The 19,937-nt window shown below is 38.2% G+C and overlaps 2 non-coding genes across 2 annotated transcripts; both read right to left on the reverse strand.

Moving 5' to 3' along the window:
• Window positions 1-993: 993 nt before the first annotated feature.
• LOC148579647 (small nucleolar RNA R71) lies at window positions 994-1,101 on the reverse strand. The gene has a single exon (XR_015899117.1). It is a non-coding gene; the product is annotated as a small nucleolar RNA R71 (small nucleolar RNA).
• A 17,345-nt stretch (window positions 1,102-18,446) lies between these two features.
• On the reverse strand, window positions 18,447-18,554 carry LOC148579648 (small nucleolar RNA R71). The gene has a single exon (XR_015895781.1). It is a non-coding gene; the product is annotated as a small nucleolar RNA R71 (small nucleolar RNA).
• Between the last annotated feature and the right edge of the window lie 1,383 nt (window positions 18,555-19,937).

A 19,937-nucleotide genomic window follows, 5' to 3' on the forward strand; every position in this document is an offset into this window, starting at 1 on the left:
CTTCTTATCTTTTCAAAATTGATTTTCAAAATTTGTTTCAACTAACTAATTAACTTTTTGTTTTGCTTCTTATCTTTTTCAAAACTACCTAACTAACCCTCTCCCTCTAATTTTCGAAAATCTCTTCCCTCTTTTTCAAAAATTCTTTTTAATTAACTAATTGTTTCAATTTTTAATTTTAAACTTGATTTCATTCCTAATTTTCGAAAATCACTAACCCCTTTTCAAAATTTTATTTTCGAAAATCCTCTTTCTCTCTCACCTCCTTCTATTTATTTATTCATCTACTAACACTTCATCTCACCCAAATTTGAACCTCCTCTTCCATCTGTGTTCGAATTTTCTCTTCTTCCCTTCTTTACATTACATTCTTTTCTTCTTCTACTCACACAGGGGAACCTCTATACCTGGGCAAAAAGGATCCCTATTATTATTATTTTTCTGTTCCCTCTTTTTTATATGAGCAGGAGCAAGGACAAGAACATTCTTGTTGAAGCAGACCCTGAACCTGAAAGGACTCTGAAGAGGAAACTAAGAGAAGCTAAAATACAACAATCCAGAGATAACCTTACAGAAATTTTCAAACAAGAAGAGGATATGGCAGCCGAAAATAATAATAATACAAGGAGGATGCTTGGTGACTTTACTGCACCTAATTCCAATTTACATGGAAGAAGCATCTCCATCCCTACCATTGGAGCAAACAACTTTGAGCTGAAACCTCAATTAGTTTCTCTAATGCAACAAAACTGCAAGTTTCATGGACTTCCATCTGAAGATCCTTTTCAGTTCTTAACTGAATTCTTGCAGATCTGTGATACTGTTAAGACTAATGGAGTAGATCCTGACGTCTACAGGCTCATGATTTTCCCTTTTGCTGTAAGAGACAGAGCTAGAGTGTGGTTAGACTCTCAACCCAAAGATAGCCTGAACTCTTGGGATAAGCTGGTCACGTCTTTCTTAGCCAAGTTCTTTCCTCCTCAAAAGCTTAGTAAGCTTAGAGTGGATGTTCAAACCTTCAGACAGAAGGAAGGTAAATCCCTCTATGAAGCTTGGGAGAGATACAAGCAACTGACCAAAAAGTGTCCTTCTGACATGCTTTCAGAATGGACCATCTTGGATATATTCTATGATGGTCTGTTTGAATTAGCTAAGATGTCATTGGATACTTCTGCAGGTGGATCTATTCACCTAAAGAAAATGCCTGCAGAAGCTCAAGAACTCATTGACATGGTTGCTAACAACTAGTTCATGTACACTTCTGAAAGGAATCCTGTGAGTAATGGGACGCCTCAGAAGAAGGGAGTTCTTGAAATTGATACTCTGAATGCCATATTGGCCCAGAATAAAATATTGACTCAGCAAGTCAATATGATTTCTCAGAGTCTGAATGGAATGCAAGCTGCATCCAACAGTACTCAAGAGGCATCTTCTGAAGAAGAAGCTTATGATCCTGAGAACCCTGCAATAGCAGAGGTGAATTACATGGGTGAACAATATGGAAACAATTATAACCCCTCATGGAGAAATCACCCAAATTTCTCATGGAAGGATCAACAAAAGCCTCAACAAGGCTTTAATAATGGTGGAAGAAATAGGTTTAGCAATAGCAAGCCTTTTCCATCATCCACTCAGCAACATACAGAGAACCCTGAACAAAATACCTCTAATTTAGCAAACTTAGTCTCTGATCTATCTAAGGCCACTGTGAGTTTCATGAATGAAACAAGGTCCTCCATTAGAAATTTGGAAGCACAAGTGGGCCAGTTGAGTAAGAAGATCACTGAAACCCCTCCTAGTACTCTCCCAAGCAATACAGAAGAAAATCCAAAAAGAGAGTGCAAGGCCATTGAAATGACCATCATGGCCGAGACCACAAAAGAGGAGGAGGACGTGAATCCCAAGGAGGAAGACCTCCTGGGACATCCAGTGATCAACAAGGAGTTTCCCTTTGAGGAACCAAAGGACTTTGAGGCTCATCTAGAGACCATAGAGATTCCATTGAACCTCCTTATGCCATTCATGAGCTCTGATTAGTATTCCTCTTCAGAAGAGAATGAGGATGTTACTGAAGAGCAAGTTGCCAAGTTCCTTGGTGCAATCATGAAGCTGAATGCCAAATTATTTGGTAATGAGACTTGGGGAGATGAACATCCCCTGTTCACCAATGAACTAAAAGCATTGGATCAACTGAGATTGCCTCAGAAGAAACAGGATCCTGGAAAGTTCCTAATACCTTGTACCATAGGCACCATGACCTTTGAGAAGGCTCTATGTGACCTTGGGTCAGGAATAAACCTCATGCCACTCTCTGTAATGGAGAAATTGAGAATCTTTGAGGTACAAGATGCTAAAATCTCATTAGAGATGGCAGACAATTCCAGAAAATAGGCTTATGGACAAGTAGAGGACATGTTAGTAAAGGTTGAAGGCCTTTACATCCCTGCTGATTTTATAATCCTAGATACTGGGAAGGATGAGGATGAATCCATCATCCTTGGAAGACCCTTCCTAGCCACAGCAAGAGCTGTGATTGATGTTGACAGAGGAGAATTAGTCCTTCAATTGAAGGAGGACTCCCTTGTGTTTACAACTCAAGGTTATCCTTCTGTAAACATGGAAAAGAGGCACACTAAGCTTCTCCCAAAACAGAGTCAACCAGAGCCCCCACAGTCAAACTCTAAGTTTGGTGTTAGGAGGCCACAACCAAACTCTAAGTTTGGTGTTGAACTCCCATATCCAAACTCTAAGTTTGGTGTTGGGGAGTCTCAACAATACTCTGAACATCTGTGAGGCTCCATGAGAGCCCACTGTCAAGCTATTGACATTAAAGAAGTGCTTGTTGGGAGGCAACCCAATTTTTAATTATCTAATTTTATTTTTATTTTTATCGTTCTTTCATGTTTTATTAGGTTCATGATCATGTGGAGTCACAAAATAAATAGAAAAATCAAAAACAGAATCAAAAATAGCAGAAGAAAAATCACACCCTGGAGGAAGGGCTTACTGGCGTTTAAACGCCAGTAAGGAGCATCTGGCTGGCGTTCAACGCCAGAACAGAGCATGGATCTGGCGTTGAACGCCAGAAACAAGCAGCATCCTGGCGTTCAGACGCCAGAAATGCACATTGAGGAAGAGCTGGCGCTGAACGCCAGAAATAAGCATCTGGTTGGCGTTCAACGCCAGAAATATGCTGCATCTGGGCGCTGAACGCCCAGAACAAGCATCAATTTAGCGTTTAAACGCCAGAATTGCATGCAAAGGCATTTTACATGCCTAATTGGTGCAGGGATGCAAACTCTTGACACCTCAGGATCTGTGGACCCCACAGGATCAACTCAGCATCTGTGGATCCCACAGGATCCCCACCTACCACCACTCACTCTCTTCCCTCTTCTCAATGTTCATCATTTCTTCCCAATAAACACTCTTCCCCAAAACTCTTCACCAATCACCTCAATCTCTCTTCCCTATCACCACTTCACCACTCACATCCATCCACTCTTCCCCATAAACCTACCTCATAAACTCCACCTACTTTCAAAATTCAAAATCAAATTCCCACCCAAACCCACCCTATTTGGCCGAAATTAACCCCCCCTCCCTTCCATATATAAAGCCCTCCATTCTTCTTCATTTTCACACAACACACCCCTCTCTTCCCCTTCTTGGACGAATACACCTCTCCCTCCTCTCCTCCATATTTTCTTCTTCTTCTTCATCTATTCTTTCTTCTCTTGCTCGAGGGCGAGCAATATTCTAAGTTTGGTGTGGTAAAAGCATAAGCTTTTTGTTTTTTCATTACCATTGATGGCACCTAAGACCGGAGAATCCTCTAGAAAAGGGAAAGGGAAGACAAAAGCTTCCACCTCCGAGTCATGGGAGATGGAAAGATTCATCTCCAAAGCTCATCAAGACCACTTCTATGATGTTGTGGCTAAGAAGAAGGTGATCCCCGAGGTCCCTTTCAAGCTCAAGAGAAATGAGTATCTGGAGATCCGACATGAGATCCGTAGAAGAGGTTGGGAAGTTCTAACAAACCCCATCCAACAAGTCGAAATTCTAATGGTTCAAGAGTTCTATGCTAATGCATGGATCACAAGAAACCATGATCAAAATAAGAACCCGAACCCAAAGAATTATCTCACTATGGTTCGGGGGAATTACTTAGATTTTAGTCCGGAAAATGTAAGGTTGGCGTTCAACTTGCCAATGATGGAAGAGAACGCACGCCCCACACAAGGAAAGTCAACTTTGATCAAAGGTTGAACCAAGTCCTCACGGACATATGTGTGGAAGGAGCTCAATGGAAGATTGACTCAAAAGGCAAACCGGTTCAACTTAGAAGACTGGACCTTAAGCCTGTGGCTAGAGGATGGTTGGAGTTCATCCAACGCTCCATCATCCCCACTAGCAACCGATCTGAAGTTACTGTGGATCGGGCCATCATGATTCATAGCATCATGACTGGTGAGGAAGTAGAAGTTCATGAAGTCATCTCCCTTGAACTCTACAAAATAGCTGAAAAGTCCTCCCCCTTGGCAAGGCTAACTTTCCCTCATCTTATTTGCCATCTATGTTACTCAGCTGAAACTTTCATAGAAGGAGACATTCCCATTGAGGAAGAGAAGCCCATCACTAAGAAAAGGATGGAGCAAACAAGAAAGCCCACTCATGGAGCTCAAGAAACACATGAGGAAGCTCATCATCAAGAAATCCCTGAGATACCTCAAGGGATGCACTTTCCTCCATAGAATTTTTGGGAGCAAATCAACACCTCTCTAGGAGAATTAAGTTCCAACATGGGACAATTAAGGGTGGAACATCAAGAGCACTCCATCATCCTTCATGAAATTAGAGAAAATCAAAAATCAATGAGGGAGGAGCAACAAAGACAAGGAAGAGACATAGAAGAGCTCAAGGACATCATAGGTTCCTCAAGAAGAAAACGCCACCATCACTAAGGTGGACTCATTCCTTGTTCTTAAATTTTCTGTTTTTTCGTTTTCTTTATGTTAAGTGCTTATCTATGTTAGTGTCTTATTACATGATCATTAGTATTTAGTAACTTTGTCTTAAAGTTATGAATGTCCTATGAATCCATCACCTCTCTTAAATGAAAAATGTTTTAATTCAAAAGAACAAGAAGTACATGAGTTTCGAATTTATCCTTGAACTTAGTTTAATTATATTGATGTGGTGACAATACTTTTTGTTTTCTGAATGAATGCTTGAACAGTGCATATATCTTTTGAAGTTGTTGTTCATGAATGTTAAATATGTTGGCTCTTGAAAGAATGATGACAAGGAGACATGTTATTTGATAATCTGAAAAATCATAAAAATGATTCTTGAAGCAAGAAAAAGCAGTGAATACAAAAGCTTGCAGAAAAAAAATAGAAAAAAAATAATAGCAAAAAAAAAAGTGAAGAAAAAGCAAGCAGAAAAAGCCAAAAGCTCTTAAAACCAAAAGGCAAGAGCAAAAAGCCAATAACCCTTAAAACCAAAAGGCAAGGGTAAATAAAAAGGATCCCAAGGCTTTGAGCATCAGTGGATAGGAGGGCCTAAAGGAATAAAATCCTGGCCTAAGCGGCTAAACCAAGTTGTCCCTAACCATGTGCTTGTGGCGTGAAGGTGTCAAGTGAAAACTTGAGACTGAGTGGTTAAAGTCAAGGTCCAATACAAAAAAAGAGTGTGCTCAAGAACCCTGGACACCTTTAATTGGGGACTTTAGCAAAGCTGAGTCACAATCTGAAAAGGTTCACCCAATTATGTGTCTGTGGCATTTATGTATCCGGTGGTAATACTGGAAAACAAAGTGCTTAGGGCCACGGCCAAGACTCATAAAGTAACTGTGTTCAAGAATCAACATACTGAACTAGGAGAATCAATAACACTATCTGAACTTTGAGTTCCTATAGATGCCAATCATTCTGAACCTCAATGGATAAATTGAGATGCCAAAACTATTCAAGAGGCAAAAAGCTACAAGTCCCGCTCATCTGATTGGAGCTATGTTTCATTGATATTTTGGAATTTATAGTATATTATCTTCTTTTTATCCTATTTGATTTTCAGTTGCTTGGGGACAAGCAACAATTTAAGTTTGGTGTTGTGATGAGCGGATAATTTATACGCTTTTTGGCATTGTTTTTAGTATGTTTTTAGTAGGATCTAGTTACTTTTAGGGATGTTTTTATTATTTTTTATGCTAAATTCACATTTCTGGACTTTACTATGAGTTTGTGTGTTTTTTTGTGATTTCAGGTATTTTCTGGCTGAAATTGAGGGACTTGAGCAAAAATCAGAATCAGAGGTTGAAGAAGGACTGCTGATGTTGTTGGATTCTGACCTTCTTGCACTCAAAGTGGATTTTCTGGAGCTACAGAACTCAAAATGGTGCCCTTCCAAGTGCGTTGCAAAGTAGACATCCAGGGCTTTCCCGCAATATATAATAGTCTATACTTTGGCCGAGTTTAGATGATGCAAAAGGGCGTTGAACGCCAGTTCTATGCTGCAGTCTGGAGTTAAACGCCAGAAACACGTCACGAACCAGAGTTGAACGCCAAAAACACGTTACAACTTGGCGTTCAACTCCAAAAGAAGCCTCTGCACCTGTAAACTTCAAGCTCAGTCCAAGCACACACCAAGTGGGCCCCGGAAGTAGATTTATGCATCAATTACTTACTTTTGTAAACCCTAGTAACTAGTTTAGTATAAATAGTTCATCTTATGATTTTTAGTTCATCTTCGGATCATATTGATCACGTTTGGAGGCTGGCCTCTCGGCCATGCCTGAACCTTCATCACTTATGTATTTTCAACGGTAGAGTTTCTACACTCCATAGATTAAGGTGTGGAGCTCTGCTGTTCCTCAGGAATTAATACAAAGAACTACTGTTTTGATTCAATTCAACTTATTCCGCTTCTAAGATATTCATTCGTACTTCAACATGAATGTGATGAATGTGACAATCATCATCATTCCCCTACGAACGCGTGCCTGACAACCACTTCCGTTCCACCTTAGATTGAATGAATATCTCTTGGATCTCCTAATCAGAATCTTCGTGGTATAAGCTAGATTGATGGCGGCATTCATGAGAGTCCGGAAAGTCTAAACCTTGTCTGTGGTATTCCGAGTAGGATTCAGGGATTGAATGACTGTGACGAACTTCAAACTCGCGAGTGCTGGGCGTAGTGATAGACGCAAAAGGAGGGTGAATCCTATTCCAGTATGATCGAGAACATCAGATGATTAGCCGTGCTGTGACAGAGCATTTGGACCTTTTTCACAAGAGGATGAGATGTAACCATTGACAACGATGATGCCCTTACATAAAGCTTGCCATGAAAAGGAGTAAGACTGATTGGATGAAGACAGCGAGAAAGCAGAGATTCAGAGGAATGAAAGCATCTCTATACGCTTATCTGAAATTCCCACCAATGAATTACATAAGTGTTTCTATCTTTATTTTCTATTTATTTATTATTTATTTTCGAAAACTCCATAACCATTTGATATCCGCCTGACTGAGATTAACAAGATGACCATAGCTTGCTTCATACTAACAATCTCCGTGGGATCGACCCTTACTCACGTAAGGTTTTATTACTTGGACGACCCAGTGCACTTGCTGGTTAGTTGTGCAAAGTTGTGAAGTTATGTTTGGACCATGGTACTGTGCACCAATTATTGGCGCCATTGCCAGGGAAAGAATGAACAACAAATTTTACAACCTCAGAGTAACAATTTCGCATACCACCGTGTCACTTGTGTACATGACAAGCTCCTTGGTGTGCTTCTTGTTGTGCCAAATTGTGGGGAGTGGGGGAGAGTAGCGCTCAGTTGGGAAAGCCAACTGAGCTCCTCATTGTAGCGCTTTACCTTGGCTTCATGCTCCCAGGTTCGACTATTGGTGGAAGCAATTTGGTGTTGATTTCCTTGGAAGAGTGGAGCACTCCTTCCTTGCCTTTCATGAAGCTCCTTGGTTCGAACCTTGGGAGAGCCATCTTGGCTCATTTTCTTTTCACAAGGAGTAGTGCTCCTCCCTTGTCTTGCATGAGTTCCCAGGTTCGAATCCTAGCCAACTCACTTTGGCTTATTTTCCTTGCAAGCTAAATAGCGTGAGGTTCTGTGTTCGAACCTTGTGGAAGGCTTTTTGGCAATTTTCTCTTATTTTCCTTGCAAGGAGCATTCCTTGCTTTCCTTGGGTCCTGAGTTCGATACCTTGTAGCTACACTCCTTGGAATTTTGCTTTGAATTAATTTTGGAGAACCCCCGATAAAGCTCACTTAGTGAACTGAGCTTTATTTCCTTGCCTTGCTTTCTTTGGTGCTCAGTTAACTAAGTGAACTGAGCTTTGTGCCTTGCTTTCTCCTTTTATTCCTTGTGAAGCTCGGTTCACTCACTCAACTTGGCTTCCATCCTTCTTTGATGATGCCACGCTTTTCTTTTCCTTTGGGCATGCTCCTTAGGCCACGCTTTTCTTATTTTCTTCTTTCTTCACCTACAAGTAATCAAAACAACCAATCAAAGTATCACCAAATTTACAAGGTTTAAAGTTCATTCATAATTCAATTAATTTTAGCTTAAACCTCATGATTTTGTATCAATTAAAGGATGGTTGGTTGATTCAACAAAACATGCAATTCCACTCCAAATTACTTACTTACAATACAAGAAAGTGCGTAAAACCTAATAAAAACAAAGAAAAAGACTAGTGAAACTAAGCTACGATGACTTGTCATCAGGTACCGAGCAACTTGCTCTTCCCTAGTGTCTTCATCATCATTAGAGGATGAGTAGTCATCAGAACTTATGCACTGCAGAATTGTATGCAAAGGAACCTCAATGGTCTTTATGGTTTCCTATGGTTCTAGGCTAGAGGGTTCTTGAATGGGATTTAAGCACTCAAAGGTTGTGCTTTAACTGGCGTACAACGCCAGCTTTGTTAGCTTATTGGGCGTTGAACGCCCTTATCGTCCACCCTGACTGGCGTTAAACGCCAGTTCCTCTAGCATTCTGGGCGTTGAACGCCCACTGAAGGGTTCCTCACTGGCATTCAACGCCAAAAAGCCTGGATGTTTGGGCGTTGAACGCCCAGCCAGTGCTCCCTGGTTGGCGTTCAACGCCAGCTCTGCTGCCAGGATGGGCGTTGAATGCCCAGTGAAAGGCTTCTTCACTGGCATTCAATGCCTTCCCATTCTCCTCTGATTCGGCCTCTACCTCCATGGTTTTGGCCTTACATTCTTCTCTAAGATTAACCTCAGTATTACTGGGAAGAGTTTCAAGAGGAATCTCAGGGATCCTCCTACTCAGTTGACCAACTTTCACCTCTAAGTTTCTAATGGAGGACTTTGTTCCATTAATGAAACTATGAGTGGTCTTAGAGAGGCTGTAAACCAGAGTAACTAAGTCAAAGAGGCTCTGCTTAGAGGTTTCCGTATTCCCTTGAGAAGATGGAAGTGGTGGTCTGTTATTGAATCTATTCTGGTTCCCTCTACCTTGATTGTTATTGAAACCTTGCTGAGGTTTCTGTTGATCCTTCCATGAAAGGTTAGGATGGTTCTTCCATGAAGGGTTTTAGGTGTTTCCATAGGGCTCTCCCATGTAATTCACCTCCTCTATGGTGGGTTGCTCATGATCATAAGCTTCTTCTTCAAGAGAAGCTTCCTGAGTACTGATAGCTGCAGTTTACATCCCAGTCAGATGCTGAGAGATCATGTTGACCTACTGGGTCAAGATCTTATTCTGAGCCAAGATGGCATTCAGAGTTTCAACTTCATGAACTCCTTTCTTCTGAGAGATTCCATGGTTTATAGGATTTCTTTCAAAAGTATACATGAACTGGTTGTTAGCAACCATCTCAATGAGTTCTCTTGCTTCTGCAGGTGTTTTCTTCAAGTGGAGTAATCCACCTACAGAGCTATCTAATGAAATTTTGGATATCTCAAACAAGCTATCATAGAACACGCCTATGATAGACCATTCTGAGAGCATGTCAAGAGGACATCTCCTGATCAATTGCTTGTATCTTTTCCAAACTTTATAGAGGGATTCACCTTCTTTTTGTCTGAAGGTTTGAACTTCCACTCTAATCTTGCTCATTCATTGAGGAGGAAAGAACTTAGCCAGAAAAGCATTAACCAGCTTTTCCCAAGAGTCAAGACTCTCTCTAGGTTGGACATCTAACCATAGCTTAGCTCTGTCTCTTAAAGCAAAGGGAAAGAGCATCAGATTGTAGACTTCAGGATTAACTCTATTAGTCTTTACAGTATCACAAATCTGTAAGAACTCAGCTAAAAACTGATATGGATCTTCCATTGAAAGTCCATGGAATTTGCAGTTTTGCTGCAAAAGAGAGACTAACTGAGGCTTAAGCTCAAAATTGTTAGCTCCAATGGCAGGTACAAAGATGCTTCTGCCATAAAAGTCAAAGGTAGGCATGGTGAAGTCACCAAGGACATTTCTTGGCTCCTCTTGAGGTTCGGCCATCTCTTCTGTTTCTTGTTCAAAACATTCCAAAAGGTCTCTTCCGGAGTGTTGTGCTTTAGCTTGTTGTAAACGCCTCCTCAGAGTCTTCTCGGGTTCAGGATCAGGAGTCAAGAGGGGGTTCTTTATCCCTATTCCTGGTCATAAATAAGAAGAAAAGAAAAGAAAGAAAAAAGTAAAACTTTCTGTACCAATAGGCAAGAAACTCCTCCTTAAAGTCAGATGTGAAGAAAGAAGAAGAAGATAGAATAAAAGAAATAAAAAAAATAGAAGAGGGATACTTTGAAAATAAGGGATAGAAGTAAATAAGAGAGGATGAAAGATGAGAAGGAAGAACAGAGAGGGGGAGTAGAGTTCGAATGATATGAGTAGAGGTGAGAAGAAGTATAAATAGAAAAAGTAAATAAGAATTAAAATATTTTTGTTTTTATTTTATTAATTAAATAAATTCAAAAATTAAGTTAATTAATTTAAAAAAAATTGAAAATTGGTTAGTGAATTTTCGAAAATAGAAGAGAGAGAAGAGGAGGTAATTTTCGAAAATTAAGAAGAGATGAAACTTAGTTAGGTAGTTTTGAAAAAGAAGAGAGAGAAGAAGAGAGATAATTTTCAAAAATTAAGGAAGAGAGGAGTTAGTTAGGTAGTTTTGAAAAAGAAGAGAGAGAAGATAAGATATTAATTTAAGAAAAGATTTGAATTTTTAAAATAAGATAAGAAAAGATTTGGAATTGAAATTTAAAATTAGAAAAAGATAAGATTTTGAAATTTGATTTTGAAAAAGATAGGATTTTTAAAATTTGAAATTTGAAAAAATAAGATAAGATTTTTAAATTTTGAAAATGATGAGAAAAATATAAGATTTTAGAAAAAGATAAGATTTTTAATTTTTGAAAAGATTTGATTTTTGAAAACTTGAAGACTAAGATAAGATAAGATGAAATTTTTAAATCAAAATCTGAATTTTATTTTAAAAATTTCGAAACTTACTTAAAAGATAAGATAGAGAAGATATTTTTTTATTTTTTTTAATTTTATGATGAAAGAGAAAAACACACAAAAGACACAAGACTTAAAATTTTTAGATCTAGCACCCTTGATTTTCGAAAATTTTTTGGAGGAAAACACAAAGGAACACTAAACTTAAAAATTTTAATATCAAAACACAAAAAAGACTCCAGAACACTTTGAAGACTAACAAGAACATAAAGAACAAAATTCAAAAACTCAAAGAACACAAGAACATAAGAAAGAACACCAAACTTAAAATTTTTAGAAAACTAAACATAAATTTTCAAAAATCAAAAGAAAAATAACAAGAAAACACCAAACTTAGAAACTTGACACAAGATTTAACCAAAGAAAATATTTTTGAAAGGTTTTTGAAAGGAAGTTACCAAAAAATCGAAAATTGTTGTAATTAATAAATACAGAGACTCAAAGAAGAAAAAATTTACCAAGAACATAAACACAGGACTCTAACCAACAACACAAATTAAGCAAAAAAATAAAAATATTTTTGAAAAGCTTTTTGAAATTTTCGAAAAACAGAGAAGAAGAAAATAAAAGTAAAAGACTCAAAGACTCAAACTAAGAACAAAAATTAAACAAAGAAAAGAAAAAATATTTTTGAAAAATGTTTTTAATTTTTTTCGAAAATTTGAAGAAGAAGAAGAAAATAAAAATAAATGACTCAAATAAAATAAAATAAAAAAATAACCTGATCTAGGGAGAAAGACAATCCTTCAGTTTGTCCAAACTCAACAATCCTCGGCAACGGCGCCAAAAATTTGGTGCACATGAATCCCCACACCTTCGTACAGCAGTACTAGCAAGTGCACCGGGTCATCCAAGTAATACCTGAGCGAGTCAGGGTCGACCCCACGAGGATTGTGGTTCAAGGTTCTAAAAACCGAACCGGTTATCGAACCGCTCTAACTATTAGTTCACTTGTTTATAGGTTCAGTCGGTTCAACCATGGTTGAACCGAAAAAACTATTTTATAATAAAATAAAAAAAATATAAATACATTTCGCGGAAAAATACCATCCAAGGTGTAAGAACCACAACTAATCAACCGGTTAATTAAGTGATTATATTGCCCGAATTAGATTACGAAAAGTTAGAGTTAGAATTTGAGGATTTAAAGGTGATTTTTGGACTCAGTAGGTCTTTCTGAGTTAGAAAATGTGTTTTCTGCAAAAAATCATGAAAAACCACGAATCGACAATTGAACCGGTTCGAGTCTGCCTGATACCGCACGAGAAAAAGTGAAAACTGTCAAAAACCTTAGAAAAATATTAGAAATGGAATACCGAGCGTTAATTTTAAAGGTTTGGGCCAAACGGGCTAAAAATGCTAACGGGTTGGACCAGACCCAAGTTGGGCCCAAGCCCAACATATATAAGGTTCATTTAATGAACCCTCACCTCATAAACACACACACTTCAGATTTGAAAGAGGGAAGAGAGGAAGAAGAGAACACTATTCACACCTCTCTTCTCTTCGTGATATCTCGAGCTACGGTGCTCTGATTTGCGTGCCATCAGTGGCTACGCGTTCCTTGTGAAGAGCTCTACAAAATCCATATAAGAAACTGGTAAGTAAAGCTCAAAATCCCTTTAGTTTTTCTATTCAAAATTTCGGTTCTTAGGGCTTTGGGATTAAGTGAGTTTTTGTGATTTTGGATGTTTAGGTTTGATCTAATCCTTGCTTAGCCTTAGATTTTTGCTATCAAATTTGTTGAAAAAGGTAAGAGCCATTAAACCCTTGTGAAATTTTAAGTTTGATAAACCCTAGGTTGAATTATGGTGAATTATGTGTGTTATAGCTTGAAGTGGTGAGTAATTGAACTTGTTGGAGCTTATTGGTGATTGTTGGTGGGTTGGATTACGTTGGAAAAGCCTAGCTTGTGCTCAACTTTGGTTTAAGGGCATATTGAGAATCAGCCAAGGTATGGTTTTGGTTTTCCCTAAGTAGTATATAATATTCATTGACACTTAGGCTAGTGACCTATAGGATAGGTTTGGATTTATGTGGTTGGTTGATGTGGTATGTTGAAATGATATTGATGTGTTGAGAATTAATGAGATTGAGATATGATGCTTGATGACTTTGAATGATTGTATATTGTTGGATATGGATTTAAAGCATGAATGAGGTTGATTATGTGAATTGATAAAGATGAGGTAATGATTAGTGAATGTATTGGTGAAGGATTGATTTAGAGTTATATATTTGATGTTGATGATTGAGAATGGTTATTGGTAACCCTAGAAGATAAATTATGTTGTAAATGGGGGTTTGGTATTGATCTAGTTGGATGTGGCTTGATAAATTACTAAATTTGAGTATATGTGAAATTTGGGTAAAAAGGAAATTTTGGTGAACTTTGCTCGATCATAACTCTTGCCTCGGTTTTCAAAATTTGATGTAACATATCTAGAATTAAAGATCTTTGAAAATCCTTTTAATCGATATAAAGTTTGTGAAAATTAGAATTTCGTAGAGGAAGTTATAATCATTCAAAGTTGGTGTTGAAAATCTGAAATTTTGCTAAGTTGCAAAATGTTATAATTTCTGATGTGTGCGCACGCACAGCATTTTGCGCGCGCACAACCTGCAAAAATTTTGATCTGTGCGGATGCACACACCTGTGCGCACGCACAGGCAGGGAAGTGCCTACTGGTTGCAGCGCTAGCACAGCTGGTGCGCGCACACATCAATGGAGAATTGCGACCTGTCCGGACGCACACACTCCTGTAGACACGCACAAGTCAAGAAGGGGAGTCTGTTGGGGGCGCTAGCACACCCTGTGCGAGTGAACAGACCTTATGGATTTCAATATCTGTGCGTACGTGATGAGCGGATAATTTATACGCTTTTTGGCATTGTTTTTAGTATGTTTTTAGTAGGATCTAGTTACTTTTAGGGATGTTTTCATTAGTTTTTATGTTAAATTCACATTTCTGGACTTTACTATGAGTTTGTGTGTTTTTCTGTGATTTCAGGTATTTTCTGGCTGAAATTGAGGGACTTGAGCAGAAATCAGATTCAGAGGTTGAAGAAGGACTGCTGATGCTGTTGGATTCTGACCTCCCTGCACTCAAAGTGGATTTTCTGGAGCTACAGAACTCGAAATGGCGCGCTTCCAATTGCATTGGAAAGTAGACATCCAGGGCTTTCCAGAAATATATAATAGTCCATACTTTGGCCAAGAATTAACGACGTAAACTGGCGTTCAACGCCAGCCTTCTGCCCAAATCTGGCGTCCAGCGCCAGAAAAGGATCCAAAACCAGAGTTGAACGCCCAAACTGGCACAGAAACTGGCGTTCAACTCCACAAATGGCCTCTGCACGTGCTACACTTAAGCTCAGCCCAAACACACACCAAGTGGGCCCCGGAAGTGGATTTATGCATCAATTACTTACTCATGTAAACCCTAGTGACTAGTTTATTATAAATAGGACCTTTTACTAGTCTTTTTGACCATCTTTGGTCTCAGTTTTAATCCATTGTTCATCTTAGGAGACTATTGATCTCGTTTAGGGGGCTGGCCATCTCGGCCATGCCTGGACCTTTCACTTATGTATTTTCAACGGTAGAGTTTCTACACTCCATAGATTAAGGTGTGGAGCTCTGCTGTTCCTCAAAGATTAATGCAAAGTACTACTGTTTTCTATTCAATTCATCTTATTTCGCTTCTAAGATATCCATTCGCACCCAAGAACGTTATGAAGGTGATGATTATGTGTGACGCTCGTCATCCTTCCCCTTTATGAACGCGTGCCTGACAAACACTTCTGTTCTACATGAATTAAGCTAGAATGAGTATCTCTTAGATCTCCTAATCAGAATCTTCGTGGCGTAAGCTAGAATGATGGCGGCATTCAAGAGAATCCGGAAGGTCTAAACCTTGTCTGTGGTATTCTGAGTAGGATTCAATGATTGAATGACTGTGACGAGCTTCAAACTCGCGAGTGCTGGGCGTTAGTGACAGACGCAAAAGGAGGGTGAATCCTATTCCAGCATGATCGGGAACCGACAGATGAATAGCCGTGCCGTGACAGGGTGCGTGAGCATATTATTCACTGAGAGGAGGGGATGTAGCCACTGACAACGGTGATGCCCTTGCATACAGCCAGCCATGGAAAGGAGTAAGACTGATTGGATGAAGATAGCAGGAAAGCAGAGGTTCAGAGGAACGAAAAGCATCTCCATTCGCTTATCTGAAATTCCTACCAATGATTTACATAAGTATCTCTATCCCTATTCTATTATTTATTATTCGAAAACTCCATGATTATTTTATATCTGCCTGACTGAGATTTACAAGGTGACCATAGCTTGCTTCATACCAACAATCTCCGTGGGATTCGACCCTTACTCACGTAAGGTATTACTTGGACGACCCAGTGCACTTGCTGGTTAGTTGTATCGAAATTGTGACAATTATGTATTGAGATCAGAGCACCAAGTTGCTCACGTTGCCGGGGATTGTTTGAGCCTGGACATCACAATTTCGTGCACCAAGTTTTTGGCGCCGTTGCCGGGGATTGTTTGAGTTTGGACAACTGACGGTTCATCTTGTTGCTCAGATTAGGTAATTTTCTTTTTATTTTATTTTCAAAAATTTTTCAAAAATATTTCAAAATTTCTCATCTGTTTTCGAAAAAAAAATAAAAAATAAAAATAAAAAATGTTTTCAAAAATTTTTATTCAAAATTTTTAAGAATGAATCCTAGTGTTTCATGAAGCATGTTGAAGCCTGGCTGGCTGTAAAGCCATGTCTATTCCTTTGGGAATGAGTATGTCAGGCATGTCATATCTGAATTACATGCTGAAGCTTGGCTGGCCATTGGCCATGTCTAGTATTTTGGACCGGAGCTTTCATTGAAGGCTTGGCTGGCTAGTGAGCCATGTCTAATTCCTGGACTGAAGCTTTAGACTAAGAATGCAAGATTCCTGGAATTCATATTAAAAATTTTGGAATCCTTATTTTCCTTTTTCAAATTAATTTTCGAAAAAAAAAATATATACAAAAAAAATTAGAAAATCATAAAAATCAAAAATATTTTTGTGTTTCTTGTTTGAGTCTTGAGTCATATCATAAGTTTGGTGTCAATTGCATGTGCATCTTGCATTTTTCGAAAATTGCATGCATTCATGGTGTTCTTCATGATCTTCAAGTTGTTCTTGGTAAGTCTTCTTGTTTGATCTTGATGATTTTTTGTCATGTGTCTTTTCATGTTTATCATATGCATTCTTGAATTCTTAGTGTCTAAGCATTAAAGAATTCTAAGTTTGGTGTCTTGCATGTTTTCTTTGCATTAAAAATTTTTCAAAATTGTGTCTATGATGTTCATCTTGACATTCAAAGTGTTCTTGGTGTTCATCTTGACATTCATAGCATTCTTGCATGCATCACATGTTTTGATCTAAAAATTTCATGCATTGCATATTTTTCATGTTTTTCAAAAAAAATTCAAAAATCAAAAAAATATCTTTCCCTTTTTCTCTCATCAAATTCGAAAATTGAGTTGACTTTTTCAAAAATTTTTAAAAATCAAGTTGTTTCTTATGAGTCAAATCAAATTTTCAATTTGAAAATCTTATCTTTTTCAAAATCTTTTTCAAAAATCAAATCTTTTTCAAAATTATTAGTTATTTTCGAAAATTTCAAAAATATTTTTCAAAAATCTTTTTCTTATTTTTAGACCAAATTTTCGAAAATAACATAATCAATTAATGTTTTGATTCAAAAATTTGAAGTTTGTTACTTGCTTGTTAAGAAAGATTCAAACTTTAAGTTCTAGAATCATATCTTCTGATTTCTTTTGAATCAAGTCATTAATTGAGATTTTAAAAATCAAATCTTTTTCAAAACTAATTTCAATCATATCTTTTCAAAAATATCTTCTTATCTTATCTTTTTCAAAAATATCTTTTCAAAATATCTTTTCTAACTTCCTAACTTCTTATCTTTTCAAAATTTGTTTCAACTAACTAACTAACTTTTTGTTTGTTTCTTAACTTTTTCAAAACTACCTAACTAACTCTCTCTCTCATTTTTCGAAAATATCTTCCCCCTTTTTCAAAATTTCTTTTTAATTAACTAATCATTTTTATTTTTAATTTCAAAAAAAAAAATTTTCGAAAAATACTAACAATTTTCAAAAACCATTTTCAAAAATCACTAACTCTTTTTCAAAATAATTTTCGAAAATTATCCCTCCTCCATCCTATTCTATTTATTCATTCATATCCTAACATCTCATCTCACATCTCTTCCATCTGTTTCTTCCTTTACATCACATCCTTTATCTCCCCCTCTTCTTCTACTCACACAGGGATCCCTATACTGTGGTATAAAGGATCTCCATTATTATTATTATTTTTCTGTGCCTTCTTCTTTATCATATGAGCAGGAGCAAGGATAAGAACATTCTTGTGGAAGCAGATCCAGAACCTGAAAGGACTCTGAAGAGAAAATTAAAAGAAGCTAAAATACAACAATCCAGAGATAACCTTTCAGAAATTTTCGAACAAGAAGAGGAGATGGCAGCCAAAAATAATAATAATATAAGGAAGATGCTTGGTGACTTCACTGCACCTAATTCCAATTTACATGGAAGAAGCATCTCCATTCCTGCCATTGGAGCAAACAACTTTGAGCTGAAACCTCAATTAGTTTCTCTGATGCAGCAGAACTGCAAGTTTCATGGACTTCCATCTGAAGATCCCTTTCAGTTCTTAACTGAATTCTTGCAGATATGTGATACTGTTAAGACTAATGGAGTAGATCCTGAAGTCTACAGGCTCATGCTTTTCCCTTTTGCTGTAAGAGACAGAGCTAGATTATGGTTGGATTCTCAACCCAAAGACAGCCTGAACTCTTGGGATAAGCTGGTCACGGCTTTCTTAGCCAAGTACTTTCCTCCTCAAAAGCTGAGCAAGCTTAGAGCTGATGTTCAAACCTTCAGACAGAAAGAAGGTGAATCCCTCTATGAAGCTTGGGAAAGATACAAACAGTTGACCAAAAAGTGTCCTTCTGACATGCTTTCAGAATGGACCATCCTGGATATATTCTATGATGGTTTATCTGAGCTATCAAAGATGTCATTGGACACTTCTGCAGGTGGATCCATTCACCTAAAGAAAACGCCTGCAGAAGCTCAAGAACTCATTGACATGGTTGCTAATAACCAGTTCATGTACACTTCTGAAAGGAATCCTGTGAGCAATGGGACGCCTATGAAGAAGGGAGTTCTTGAAGTTGATACTCTGAATGCCATATTGGCTCAGAATAAAATATTGACTCAGCAAGTCAATATGATTTCTCAGAGTCTGAACGGAATGCAAGTTGCATCCAACAGTACTCAAGAGGCTTCTCCTGAAGAAGAAGCTTATGATCCTGAGAACCCTGCAATAGCAGAGGTGAATTACTTAGGTGAACCTTATGGAAACACCTATAACTCATCATGGAGAAATCATCCAAATTTCTCATGGAAGGATCAAAAGCCTCAACAAGGCTTTAATAATGGTGGAAGAAACAGGTTTAGCAATAGCAAACCTTTTCCATCATCCACTCAGCAACAGACAGAGAACTCTGAACAAAATGCTTCTAATTTAGCAAATCTAGTCTCTGATCTATCTAAGGCCACTGTAAGTTTCATGAATGAAACAAGATCTTCCATTAGAAATCTGGAAGCACAAGTGAGCCAGCTGAGTAAAAGGATCACTGATATCCCTCCTAGTACTCTCCCAAGCAATACAGAAGAGAACCCAAAAGGAGAGTGCAAGGCCATTGACATAAGCGCCATGGCCGAACCTGTGAGGAGAGGAGAGGACGTGAATCCCAAGGAGGAAGACCTCCTGGGACGTCCAGTGATCAATAAGGAGCTTCCCTCTGGGGAACCAAAGGAATCTGAGACTTATCTAGAGACCATAGAGATTCCATTGAACCTCCTTATGCCCTTCATGAGCTCTGATGAGTATTCCTCTTCTGAAGAGAATGAGGATGTTACTGAAGAGCAAACTGTCAAGTTTCTTGGTGCAATCATGAAGCTGAATGCCAAATTGTTTGGCATTGATGCTTGGGAAGTTGAACCTCCCTTGTTCATCAATGAACTAAGTGATCTGGATCAACTGACATTGCCTCAGAAGAGACAGGATCCTGGAAAGTTCATAATCCCTTGTACCATAGGCACCATGGTCTTTAAAGCTCTGTGTGACCTTGGTTCAGGAATAAACCTCATGCCCCTCTCTGTAATAGAGAAACTGGGAATCTATGGGGTGCAAGCTGCTAAAATCTCATTAGAGATGGCAGACAGCTCAAGAAAACAGGCATATGGACAAGTAGAGGACGTTTTAGTAAAGGTTGAGGGCCTTTACATCCCTGCTGATTTCATAGTCCTGGATACTGGAAAGGAAGAGGATGAATCC

This window comes from Arachis ipaensis, chromosome B10, assembly GCF_059453495.1.
Source record: "Arachis ipaensis isolate K30076 ecotype BB chromosome B10, ASM5945349v1, whole genome shotgun sequence".
NCBI lineage: Eukaryota > Viridiplantae > Streptophyta > Magnoliopsida > Fabales > Fabaceae > Arachis > Arachis ipaensis.